We start from the raw sequence: 13,448 nt of genomic DNA, 5'->3' as shown, positions 1-13,448 counted from the left end.
TCACAAAAAAAACAATAATAAATAAATAAAATTAATATAATCAGAATTAATAACGAAAATTAATAGAATCAAAATAATAACACGTAGTTAATTTAGTTTTAACTGAAAGCAATATCTACTCTGAATGTGTACATGTCAGTGTATATTCTGATAACCACTTTTCCTCATTACAGTTTATTGCCCTGGTGTAGTCAACTGTCCTAGGATAGCATGTCCGCCCCAAAATTCGTCAGGGGTGAAACCGGAATGTGAAGTGGATGCAGATTGCGGCTACGAAGGGTACTGTTGCACTGGATGCTGCAACACAAAGTATTGCTACAGAAGCAAGTATAACATTCAAATAATTATCATAAATCAATAAGGTGAAGTTTTTTTCTTATATTGATGTCTTTAAAGGAATTCTTGATCAGGCAATTAGACTGAATTTTCTCGTGGGTCGCAAACAACATCGAAATCATTGGCCAACACAAAGGACGTCCGAAATTCCACAAGATGGAGAATGATTAATATAAAAATCGATGAATTGCAATAACAGTTGTTCATAAACAACTACTTTTCAGCTGAACAATAATCGTTTTATAGGTTATTTTATCAATGAAAATCGACTTCACAAATTGTAGAATACGATTCATGAAGTCAGTAGAATACGATTCCAACCTCTGACCGTGTGGTCGTCTCGGATTATAAACAGAAAATTTAGTTTTTAATGTGTAAATATCTTTGGCGGCACCTACTAAATTTCCGACGGTAGTAAAATCAATTTGTCACGATTTTGCGACGCGAACATCGTGATATAACAAAGAAAAACGAAGTTAGGAGAGGAGACCGCACAAAGGATCATAGGATGTGATCTTGGATGGCAATTAGCATTAGCATTAGCATTAGTAGAGGCATTTGATGCAAGAAAGCAAGCTTATGCAGCATCAGCCAAAAAAAAAAAAAAAAAAAAAACCCACTTCCACTTCACCCCTCTGTTCGTTCAAAATACCTGTCCAGCTGAGCCTTAAACTTATTTAGGCTATCAACCTCCACTACAAGGGATGGAAGTCTGTTCCACCAACCAACCACCCGCTGGCTAAAGGCAAATTTCCGCACGTCTATCCTACATCTGTCTTTCTTCAATTTGAATTTATGCCCTCTCAGGTGATTTTTCTGAGCTAGAGGAAGAATCCCATCAGCATTGAGCATGCTTAAACCATTCAAGGCTTTATACACCTCTATCAGATCACCTCGCTGGTGCCTAGTCTCCAGACACTGTAATTTGCAAAACTTAAGCCTTTCTTCGTAAGAGCTCCGCTTTGTTCCATTCACTAATCTTGTTGCCCTTCTCTGTACTCGTTCCAGCAGCTCTAAATCCTTCTTGAAATGAGGCCTCCAGACCTGTATACAGTACTCTAGGTGTGGCCTGACCATTGCCTTATACAATGGAATAATCACCTCCTTATCCCTGCTGGAAAAATTCCTGTATATCATTGACAATACTCCATGAGCTACTCTTGCAGCCCGTCTGCACTGCTCAGAGAACTTCATATCTGCCTGCACAATCATCCCCAAGTCCCTTTCATTCTCTACCACTGTCAGTGTAGTACCACAGAGTTGATACGTTGCTCTGGGGTTGCTGTTTCCCATGTGTAGTACTTTACATTTGTCAATGTTAAACTTCATTTGCCACCTCTCAGCCCATCTGCTCAACCTTTCCAGATCCTGTTGCAGCAGCATAGTGTCAGTAGTGTCCTTGACAACCCTGCCAACCTTTGTATCATCTGCAAACTTGGACATTAAGCTTGATATACCATCATCAATATCATTTATAAATACAGAAAACAATAATGGACCCAACACTGAGCCCTGAGGGACTCCACTAATAACATTAGTCCACGATGAGCAGTGTCCATTGATTACCACTCTCTGTCTTCTCCCCCTCAACCACCCCTTTATCCATAGCAGCAATTTGCCTCCAATGTCACACTGCTCCAATTTGTGTAGCAGTCTTCCATGTGCAACAGTATCAAAAGCCTTTCTAAGATCCAAGTATATAATATCAAAGTTATTCCCTGCATCCAGTTCTTTTGTGACTGCATCATAGTATCCAATCAAGTTGGTCAGGCAAGACTTCCCCTTAACAAAACCATGCTGTGTCTGAGCTATAACTGAAGTCTTGTCTAAATGATCCTGCAGTGCTTCTTTAACCAGTGCCTCCATTAATTTTCCTGGAACAGAAGTTAAGCTCACAGGTCTATAATTACTTGTGTCAGCCTTTGATCCTACTTTGTGAATTGGGGTCACATTTGCACATTTCCAGTCCATGGGTACCTCCCCTGAGTCCAAGGAAACTCTCATAATTATGGCTAAGGGTTTGCTTACTTCCTTCGCTGCCTCCTTTAATATAACTGGATAGATCCCATCCACCCCGGGTGCCTTTCTTGTGTTTATCTTCAACAGTTTCTCCTCCACTTTACTCCCAGTTATTTCAAGATTCTGTAGCTTACTGCTAGAGTAGAATACACCTCTGGCATTCCCCTTGCTGAATAACTCCTCATGTGTGAATGTCGATGCAAAATATTCATTTAGTTTGTTAGCTACCTGAGCAGGATCATCAACAGTTGACCCATCAATATCAAGTGGACCAATCTGATTCATCCCCTTCCTTCTAGAGTTTACATAAGTAAAGAACTCTTTGCTGTTTTTCTTTGCATCCCTTGCCAAGGGATGCAAAGAAATGCAATGCAATGCGCAAAGGATCATGAGAGGTGATCTTGCAGATCACTTACTACATTTCGGATAGTAGTAAAATCAATTTGTCACAATTTTACGACGCAGAAAGACGTCATATGACGTTATTTCCATTTCATAAAAGAAAATCGGAGTCGGGAGAGGAGATCACGCAAAGGATCATGGGAGGTGATCTTGAATGTACTCAGAGATAGTAGTAGTAGTGGCATGTGATGCAAGAAAGCAACTGTATGAGCTTATGCAGCATCAGCCAAAAAAATAAAATAAAATAAAATAAAATAAAAAAAATCACACCATTCCCTCCAAATGCCTGTCCAGTTCCTCATTAAATTTATTTAACCTGTCAACTTCCACAACGACAGATGGAAGTTTGTTCCAGCAATTAACCACCCCCTGGCTAAAGGCAAATTTCCGTACATCTATTCTACATCTGTCTTTTCTTAATTTGAATTTATGCCCCCTTAGGTTCGTAATCTGAACAAGTGAAAGGATCCCATCAGAATTCAGCGTGCTCAACCCATTCAAGGCCTTATATACCTCAATCAGATCACCGCGCAGGTGCCTAGTCTCCAGTCACTGCAATTTGCAGAACTTAAGCCTCTCTTCGTAAGAGGATCCCTTCATTCCCCTCACCAATCTTGTTGCCCTTCTCTGTACACGCTCAAGTAAATCTACATTCTTCCTAAAATGAGGCCTCCAGACCTGTACACAGTACTTAAGGCGTGGCCTGACCATTGCCTTATACAGAGGGACAATCACCTCCTTCTCCCTGCTAGCAAAATTCCTATATATCATTGACAAAACCCCATGACCTGCCCTGGCAGCCTGTCTGCATTGCTGAGAAAACTTCATATCTGACTGCACAATTACTCCCAGGTCTTTTTCATTTTCTACCACCTTAAGTGTAGTTTCTCTGGGGTTACTTCTACCCATATGCAATACTTTGCATTTGTCAAGGTTAAACTTCAGTTGTCATTTCTTAGCCCATCTGCCCAAATTATCTAGATCCTGTTGCTGTAGCACACTGCCATTACTGTCATTAACAACCCTGCCAACCTTTGTATCATCTGCAAACTTCGACATTAAGCCTGATATACCTTCATCAATATCATTGATAAATATACAAAACAACAGTGGACCTAACACAGAACCCTGTGGGACTCCACTAATAACATTAGTCCACGAAGAGCAGCACCCATTGATTACCACCCTCTGTCTTCTCCCACTTAACCATCCTTTTATCCAGAGTGTGTATAAACTAGCTGGTTCCGTAGATATACGACGACGCTGACCCTGTCGTCAAAGATGTTTACACATAAAACATCTTTGACGACACCTACTAAATTTCGAACAGGTAGAATCGAAATTATGAACGATGTAATTTATGCTCACGCCCGCTACTTACTCTACCGAATCAATGTTAGTGATAAATAGGATACATATTCCCGCTGCTAACTCTATCAAATCAATGTTTGGAAGAGGTTAACGGGAAACCATTTGATCGTAGCCATTTGTTTAATAGTAGGATTGCAACAATACAAGTATTTGTATTGTTACAGTCATTCTATCGTGTTGGATCTTGTTACTTTGTCATACACATGATCATGTTACACATGAAGCGCTAAGAGATCTGCAAGAAACGACGGTATCCACGCATAATACGTTATCTAAACTATGACGGCTGACGATCTCAACGAGTACAAGCGGGAGATGGTAACCCTGCACATTCCATTTAGCAATCAGGAAACAGAGATACTGTCTCAGATGAAATATGTCAAGATCTACGACCACAATGAAGATCTCATATTAGATCGCAAATTGTATGAATCAGACTTGGACATTCGCAAAACTATTGAAATATATAAAACGGGTGTCAAAACAACGACTACGTTGACCCTGACGAAGCATGCGGTAATGACCTGCATAGCGTTGTAGAGCGACTGCGAGAAGAAACCTCTTTAGAAATTTTTACAATCATCCAAACAGCGAGATGAATGACGATCTAAAGCAGATACTTCCTTCAATTAAAACTAAATTAACTACGCGTTATTGTTTTGATTCTATTAATTTTGAAAGCTCGCCTCGCTCAACCGATTCAGCGCAATTGCAAAGAAATGCAACAACTTGACGACCAACGAGGACTTCTGCAACTTAATGAGGATGGCCAATGACAAGCAAAAGATTCTACTCTCATACAGGTATTCTTGACCGGCCCAGCTCAGATGTGCTCAGAGCTAGTTTATATCAGCTCTGAGCTCATCCAGGATCACTGCCTTCAAAATATCCATTTCTCTGGTTACCAAAAGGTTTCTGCCATGGATGACAATGGTTACACCAAAGCAACTAAATGGTATGCCCCAAATCATAGATGTTTTTCCGCAACCAGCTGGTTTATGCCAGGTCTGAGTACATCCAAGATCGCTCCCATGATCCTTTGCACGATATCCTCTCCCCACTCCGTTTTATATGTTATGAAACGTCATTTCCACGTCGCAAAATCGTGATGAATTGATATTACTTCCGTCCGAAATTTAGTAGGTGCCGCCAATGATGTTTACATAAAAAAATAAACACAATGGACTTTAAATAAACCGAGTGTGCGCTCTTTCCATTAAATTTGTTTCCTGAATGCAAATGTCGATTTTGCTCATTTTGAAGGGAAAATTATATTATCAAGTTTAAAGAATAAATAAGAAATTATTTACATAAAGTTATTTATTTCTTAGGAATATGTCCTCTGCCTGGGTGTTATCCAAATGGGTGTCCCAGCACACCGACGCCTCCCGAGTGTTCTGAAGACAGAGATTGTGGCGCAGGAAATGTATGCTGTCCTCTCTGCTGTGGACAGAAGAACTGCTTTACAAATGGTTAGAACAATGCGAATGATATGTTAAATGACGTTTCTTTGTTTGGTTGAGAAGCGCGATTAAATGTACTACTTTAATTATATAATAAAATACAGGTGCTACAAAGTTCCTTCTAGATAACATTTCGAAAAATCTGATATGAAAGCACCAGTCAAAATATCCAAAAATAGTTCAAGCGAAAGTTAGGTTTAAGAGCAACCCTGGCTGGCTCCGAAGCACTGGTGAGAATTGACAACCAGTTTACGACTCCCTTTGACATTAACGCTGGTGTTAGACAAGGCTATGCACTTTCTACTGTGTTATTTAACTTGGTTTTAGATGTGGCTGTCAGAAAATTACAAGTGATTGGACCCAGGCACAAAGACAGTGCAGATCTGAGCATATGCTGATGATGTTGCTATTATCAGTTGAACTAAAGGAGCACTGGAGGAAACAATGCCTGAATAGTGAAGCACAAAGAAGAGGACTTAGGATAAACGAAGAGAAATCAAAATATATGGAAGTCCGGAGAACGGCAGATAACATGGAAAATTTAAGAACCAGCGGCTTCTCGTTCGAGCATGTTCAGAATTTCGCAGATAAAGCAGTCCAACTCTGTTACTAATGAAATTAAGACCCGTATCCTGAGTGAAAAGAGGTGTTTCTATGCACGTAAAAAACTAATGAAGTCCAGAGTATTGAACAGACATATAAAATTAAGAATATACAAAAGTTTCATTAGACCAATACGGTTGTGAAACTTGAACATTAACGAGTAAAAATGAGCAGTTCTTGAGAGAGTTCGAGCATCGAATTTTACGAAAAGTTTTTGACCCGTACAAGACGTTGATGGATCGTGGAGGATCACAATACACCATGAACTTGACCACCTTATTTAGGTTGGAGACATCGTCAGATTTGTGAAGAGCCAAAGACTTGCCTGGGTGGGCATGTTATGAGCATGGATGACAGCAGAACTACTAAGAGTACAATGAAATGGAAACCTACCGGTAGGAGGGCGAGAGAAAAATACCCGCGGAAAAGACGGCTGGATGACGTAGAATAGGACTTAAATATCATGCGAATAAGAAGTTGGATTAGTTTGATTTCTAGGAGGGCTTATTGGTGGAATATCGTTGAGAAGGCTAAGACCCAACCTGAGTTTTAACTCCAGCATAAGAAGAAATGTACGTGAGCTGTTTTGGGTTATAGGAGTAAAAACGATGCATGTATAAATTAATTTGATGAATCTGAAATCCCGTTTGGTGTGTTGAAGGCAGACCTTGTTGGGGTATTGGAGAATTGGTGTCACTCAGACCGAAGGGATGCAGAATTTGAATATGTGTGTAGAGAAAGAACATTTTTGTTACTGATTGTGGATGCGGTACCGAGCTAAATTATGGCAACCCTGCAGTTTTTTGTAGAGTACTTTGCTAAACTCGCCGATCAGTGCAGTGGAGAAATTATTCTGTTGTGTAGTTTAGGGTTATGTTGTTCGTGTTGAGTGATCGGCCTCTTAGCCAAGCAGGATATAGAAGTTGCACTCTGTTAGTTACCGTCTTTGCCCCGTGGAGGCGAGCCGTATGTTATCGTTGTACTTATCTCATTTATAGGTATGGTATTCCACCGTATCCAAAGTTGAAAGTGTCAAAAAAAAATTCGCATGTTTGCTCTTTGTAGATACCAAACGAATTCCAATATAACAAAGGCCTGGAGGACAGATATCCAGCAATATAATTGCGAGAAGATCTGAGTGAGGGGTGTTTAACGCTTTTAAAGGATTGAATAAGCTCAGTGCTGATGGCATTGTTTCTCTTGCTGAGTTGAGGGAACATAAATTGAAATAGAGAAAGGATCGTTGCAGGATAGATGTGCGGAAATTGCCTTCGGCCAGCTGGCAGTTAATTGTTGGAACAAACTTCCATCTGGTGTTATGGAAGTGGGTAATTTCTGAATAAATTCAGGGACGAAGAAAACAAACTATTAGAGGAGATGGTCAGATGAGAGATAATACCAGAATTTTTATTTTTCTGGCTGATTCTCTATATATAGTAGCGTATAACTTGGTTTTCTTACATCGCTTTCCACTTCTAATGCTAAGTTCGATGATACAATGTCATCCTCCACCCTTAAATCCTTATATGAATTACGAATTGATCCTTCTGGAGGAGACTGCGCAAATGAATACTATCAGGACTATTGAATACACTCATTAACTTGTTTAAATATCTAAGGAAATTGTGTGGAGGTATTCGTTAAAAATAGTGAATCAACGATGAAGCATATTTAACTAAATATCGTCTTCACTTAAATATATTTTTACAGACAGTCGCTTATATAATAGAGCAGCTCGATCTCAATACTGGACTGTTAATTAACATGAATTAGGTTGAGTAACTGCACTGTACGTATTCTTATTTCTTTGTAAATTTCGAACTGACTACGGTCAAAAAATCCTGAAGGTCTGCCTTCAGAATTTGTCTGTAGTTCTGATACGATTGCAATATAAAGTAACTTCGATAGAAGTTATTTTAGAGAAATAGTTGTAAAACCGTTTTCAGACAAAAATATTTTCATTTAAATAAATTAACAAAATAGCTGTTATTCTACTTTGACAATAAATTTGAATTGATTTTTTAACTAATGGAAATTGTTTATACGAAAGCATTTATATTATAATTTTATTTTTGCAGTACAGTGATAAAATCTGGATTGCCTCAACTTGATTTTCATATAGAAATTATGGTTATGGTAAGTAAATATCTCTTTCTCTCTCTCTCTGTGTGTGCACAGTGTCAGCTGCATAAATTGCATCACCCCCTTAAAGATTAATATTTCCTTATTAAATCACACTATATGTAAAATTACGTCATCATTGAAGCAGTGTGGCATTAAGGGCTAGTTGCTTCTATGGATAAAGGGATGGTTGGGTGACAGAAAACAGACTGTGGTAATCAATGGACACTGCCTTTCGTAGAACAATGTTATTTGTGATGCCTCCCAGGGTTCGGTGTTAGGCCCATTGACATTTTCAATATTTATCAATGATGATGAGGAAGGTATATCAGAATTAATGTTCAAGCTTGCAAATGATACAAAGATTGGCAGTGTGGATGGCAGTACTAGGCTGACAAGATGGAATGAGAAGTGGCAATTGAGGTTTAGCATTGACAAATGCAAAGTACTGCATGTGGGTAGCAGTAACCCCAGAATGATGTACCAACTGTGTGATACTACACTCAGGTTAGTGGAGGATAAATAAGAGCAGGGAGTGATTGTGCCGTCAGATATGAAATTCTCTGAGCAGTGCAGACAGGCTACCGGAACAGCATATGTGGTTGTGTCAATGATATACAAGACTTTTGGTGGAATTGGTTATGTCACATCTTGGGTAATTCATACAGGTTAGGAAGCATCATTTTCGGAAGAATGTCGAACTGCTGGAACGGGTACAGAGAAGGGCAATGATATTGATGAGGGCAACAAAGGGGTGCTCTTACCAAGAAAGGCTTCAGTTCTGCAAATTGCAGCATTCGGAGACTAGGCACCTGCAATGTGATCTGATTGATTATTAGTTAAGGTTTTAATGACTTTAGCAAACTCAGTGCTGATCAGATTCTTTCTCTTATGCCTCATGTCATTTTATTTTTCATGTTTTTCTTATTCCTCAGACTATGCACATGAGGGGGCATAAATTCAAATTGCGGAAGAATGGTCGCAGCCTGCATGAAAGTTTGCTTTCAACCAAGTGGTTAACTAGACAAACTATTGGGAGGGGGTGGATGGGTGAAATGAACTTTTTTGGCTGTTGCTGTATACGCTCGCTTTCTTCTCTTATTTGTTAGTGCTAATTTTACTTGACAAGGATACCAATTTAAATTATGCTAAAGCGCTTAATTTAAATTGAGAAGTTCATTTTTGAAATTCTGAATTAAATTTTTCGAAATCTTAAGATGATAATCATTGACTCATCACTAATATGTTCAAGCGTTGGTCTTGGTCCTTTCAGGGAAAAAGAAATTAATATTTAGGAATTAGAAATTAAGAAACTTTGGAAAATATGGTCCAATATGTCTGAAGTTTTGAAGCACACACTTCTGTTTCAGCGGTAATTAGACATGGTCTTAATTAAAACTGCTCTGTATATAAAGAAGGACATTTCAACCAACTCTGTAAACTGAGCCTAAAAGAAGTAAGAGATCAAACTGATGAAAATAGTATCAATGTGAGGACTAGCTGTGTTTTACAGCTGTGAAATACTCGTATAATCAAATTCCATATTCAGAAAATACCGCATCTACTGTTAGAAAGGCAATGAGCCAAGATAACCAGATATTCAAGGTTAATTGAACTTTATAAAGAGCATAACGCTCCGGAAAACCCGCAGATTATCCTAGTACCCAGCAAAATGCAGAACAAGGCTGGGACCCGCACGGCGAATTTATTTCTTCTAATCGAACAGAATAAAAAAAAGGGTGATACTACTACATAGCTATCGCACCAACTATTGCTCAATGTAAAGTTTCTCCACTTCCTTAATTTAAAGAGTAAGGTTCACAATACAGTACTGCTCAGAGAACGTTGTATTTCACAGTATGAGGGACATTGAAATGTCCCTCATACTGTGAAATACATATATACTCTGTGGGTGTGAAGACAAGTCTAACATTTAGTGGGAGTGGGGTGGTAATATCCAGTCAAGTTGATTGGCAATAAATAACTAAAGAAATTTTTCAATGCCGATTTTTCATAAATTTTTCGTTCATTTCTTTTCTTCAGGATTCTGTGATGTTTTCCTATGCACAGCTTGCGACACTGGTGCTCTGAAGAAAATAATAATAATAATAAAACGCCTGAATGAATGCACACCCTGTCTGTTGAGATATTTGCCACTGCTGATGTATTCGCCAAACAGATCAATTTCGGTGAAATGTAAAAACCATGTAATTTTTTTTTTGTTTCATCAAAACTGTAATTTCGGTACAGACATGATATTTATAAGACATTTGCACCAAACCACTGAGTGTATACCTTCTGTGAAATAAAATAATTCTAATTGATGTATTTGTTGTCTCACTAAACATATCATATTAATTAGCGAACGTTTTAAAACTGTTAAACCTCCTCATTTCGTCTGTGTGTATGCTTTTCATGTGATGTTATATACTTTTAATTTCCTCTTTTAAAACTAAAACGTGCTAAAATGATTGTTTATAATAAAGCAGACGTGTAAATGCATCCTAACGTCTGAGAAACATATTTTTTTTAGAGAAATATAACCTTTCCATTCTCCCCTCCCCACGCTTTATGTTTATGTCCTGGATATGTGTTTTACGCTTATTATAGCATGCTAAAATATAAGCGCAAAATTGAAACATTCCTCTAAAATATGAAAGTACAGGTTAGCCTATACTCTGACGAGGAAGATCCGCTGTTCTGTGCGATTTCTCTTTTCCACGTTGGTCTAACTATGAAAAATGCCCTTCGGATAACAGGATGTGAACTGCAGGAGGTCACTTGTTTTGAAATTACAACGACTGTTGAATATACGTTACAAAACTGTGATGTTTAAAGTTTCACCTATCCGTTCAGCTAAGTATTCTCTAAAATCTGCTTGGTTTTCAAATATCTTTCAAAAGTGTCACCCTTTTCTGTGCACATAATAAATTCTCATTTTTGAGAGCATTTATTACTCATTAAAATTAAAGTAAAGGAGTTTTCTAACACTTCTTGCCTCTTTCATTTGTCCAAATTCACGCTTCCTATAAGCTCAAGTTTACAGGAAGCTGTACAGTTTTATATTTTAGTGAATTCTGTTAAATAACTTCTGTTTCAAACTTCTTAAAATCAAAACTTTACATTTTAGTAAAATTTCTGAGATAAAGTAGCATAAACCGAATGGAAGTGTAAAAAAATAGTATTTTTTCTTTTTCTTTGAAATAACACGATTTCAATTGCAGATCAAAATAAGCTGTTATTTCTAGACACTCAACTTTTCAAAAAGCGCACACACACGCACACACACACGGCTTATAAACAATAAAAGACAGACTCTGCAGCCCATTTTAAAGGGGAATGTTCATAGCTGTTGTTGTTGTTGTGTGTGTGGAAGATAACATGGAAGTTATCTTCCATGCACCGCCCTGGTTGTCTCTTCACCAAAGCAAGATAACTCATTCATTCATTTCAGCAGGATTATGGCCTAACACAGTTCTGCTCTTAATAAGCTTGGAAACAACCTGCAGTGCACTCACATATTTAAATGCATAGCGGATTCGTCCGTTTAATGATGCTATTAAATTTAAAAACATTAACGAGTTTGACGGAACGGTTGATAACGGAATTTGTCCTTAATTTGGAAATAAGAAGACTTAAAAACACCCAGTTCTTGGCATCGATCTTTCAAGGCAGCGAAAAGCTCCCCATGCTCGTGTACCTATTGCAATTATGCGCCTGAAATCTGTCAGATTTTATTTTCTGCCTCAATCCTGTATCATCGTTTTTCAGTTTCAAATTTAACTATCCAAATAGTCCCCTGCAAGTAAGTTCGAAGATATTGTTAAAGTTTGAATAAAGGGGCCTTTTGAGAGAAAATGATATTAGCAGATATTGCAAATAACGAGGGAATTGGCATACATTTAATGTATAATGGATTCTTTTGCTTTTATTCGTTGTGCGTTAAACTCTGGATCTGATGAAAGCAAAATTGAGCCATATATTTGAGCCTTCAATTTCATATCCAGGTCAGTAGGCTAGCAACATAAGCAAAATATAAAATGCCACCAAATAGTAAGGAATAGATATTTAGATCCAGTACTTCTTATTTTAAGGTTTTCTGAAGGATAATAAAGTTTATATTTGCGCCGTTACAAATATGATTCAATCTGTTAGTCTTTAGCTAGCCTTAGCCGAATGTAATGTGGTTGGTTACATTAATTTATGAATAGTGTTTTCACAAATTCTAAGTTCTATTCACCATTTTTCATATTTTTATTTACACGTGCATTTCATTTGTTATAAAATAACAAACCGTTCTTGAATATGGCCGGAATAATTGGAGGTCCAAGATTTTGACCGTGGAGTTTTGTGTCTCCAAATATATATCATTCGGAAAACCCAGGGAGGAATCGAGAGCGCAATATTAACCAAAATTAAACTGATTAATACTTAATTAGAAAATTACGCAATTTAATAATCAATTTCGCATTTGGGATGCTCACTATTGTAAGCAATGTGAGGACATTAGAATAATGTTAGATAATTGAGTTCCGCACAGTGTAACATGTATTCTAATAAGCAATCGGTCCATCTGCGGACGTTCAGTGTTTTTATTATTTTTTTCTAAGCCAATCATCTCAACAAAAATGAGTGAAGTAATATAAATAAGATACTTTTTCTTTGGAGATAGAACGTTAAGATGCAACGTTTATTTATTTGAATAGCTTTGAATAAATTGGACTCGAGTTTAGTGGCTCAAATATATATCATTCGGAAAATCTTGAGGAGGAATCGAGTTTGTTTTATTGTAATATTAGTAATTTATTTAAAGAAATACGTTATTAAAACTGGATGAATGACATATCTTCTGTGATATCCTTTTCTAATGTTAGTAGCGGATTCCCCAAGGGTTCAGTTCTGAGCCCATTGTTTTTTCAATATTATTGATGGATTTTTTCAGTGGATGAAGGTATATCGGGCTTAATGTCTAAGTTTTCAAGTGATATAAGGATTGGCAGGATGGTTAATGACAATAATCAAGGTCAGCTACTGCAACAAGATCTAAAAAAATTAGACCGTTGGGCTGATAAATAGCAGTGGAAGAAATTGACAAATGTGAGGTACTGCATAAGGATATCAGCAATCCCAGAC

General features: G+C 37.7%; 1 long non-coding RNA gene across 1 annotated transcript; it reads left to right on the top strand.

Annotated features, from left to right (window-relative positions):
* Positions 1 to 181: 181 nt before the first annotated feature.
* LOC150076607 (uncharacterized) lies at positions 182 to 10,514 on the top strand. The gene is made up of 4 exons (XR_016547827.1): positions 182 to 323; positions 5,460 to 5,600; positions 8,273 to 8,330; positions 10,359 to 10,514. It is a non-coding gene; the product is annotated as an uncharacterized LOC150076607 (long non-coding RNA).
* Positions 10,515 to 13,448: the final 2,934 nt, after the last annotated feature.

This window comes from Mastigoproctus giganteus, chromosome 13, assembly GCF_048544385.1.
Source record: "Mastigoproctus giganteus isolate SK-2022 chromosome 13, ASM4854438v1, whole genome shotgun sequence".
Taxonomy (NCBI): Eukaryota; Metazoa; Arthropoda; class Arachnida; order Uropygi; family Thelyphonidae; genus Mastigoproctus; species Mastigoproctus giganteus.
This window is presented reverse-complemented; position numbering and strand designations above follow the sequence as displayed.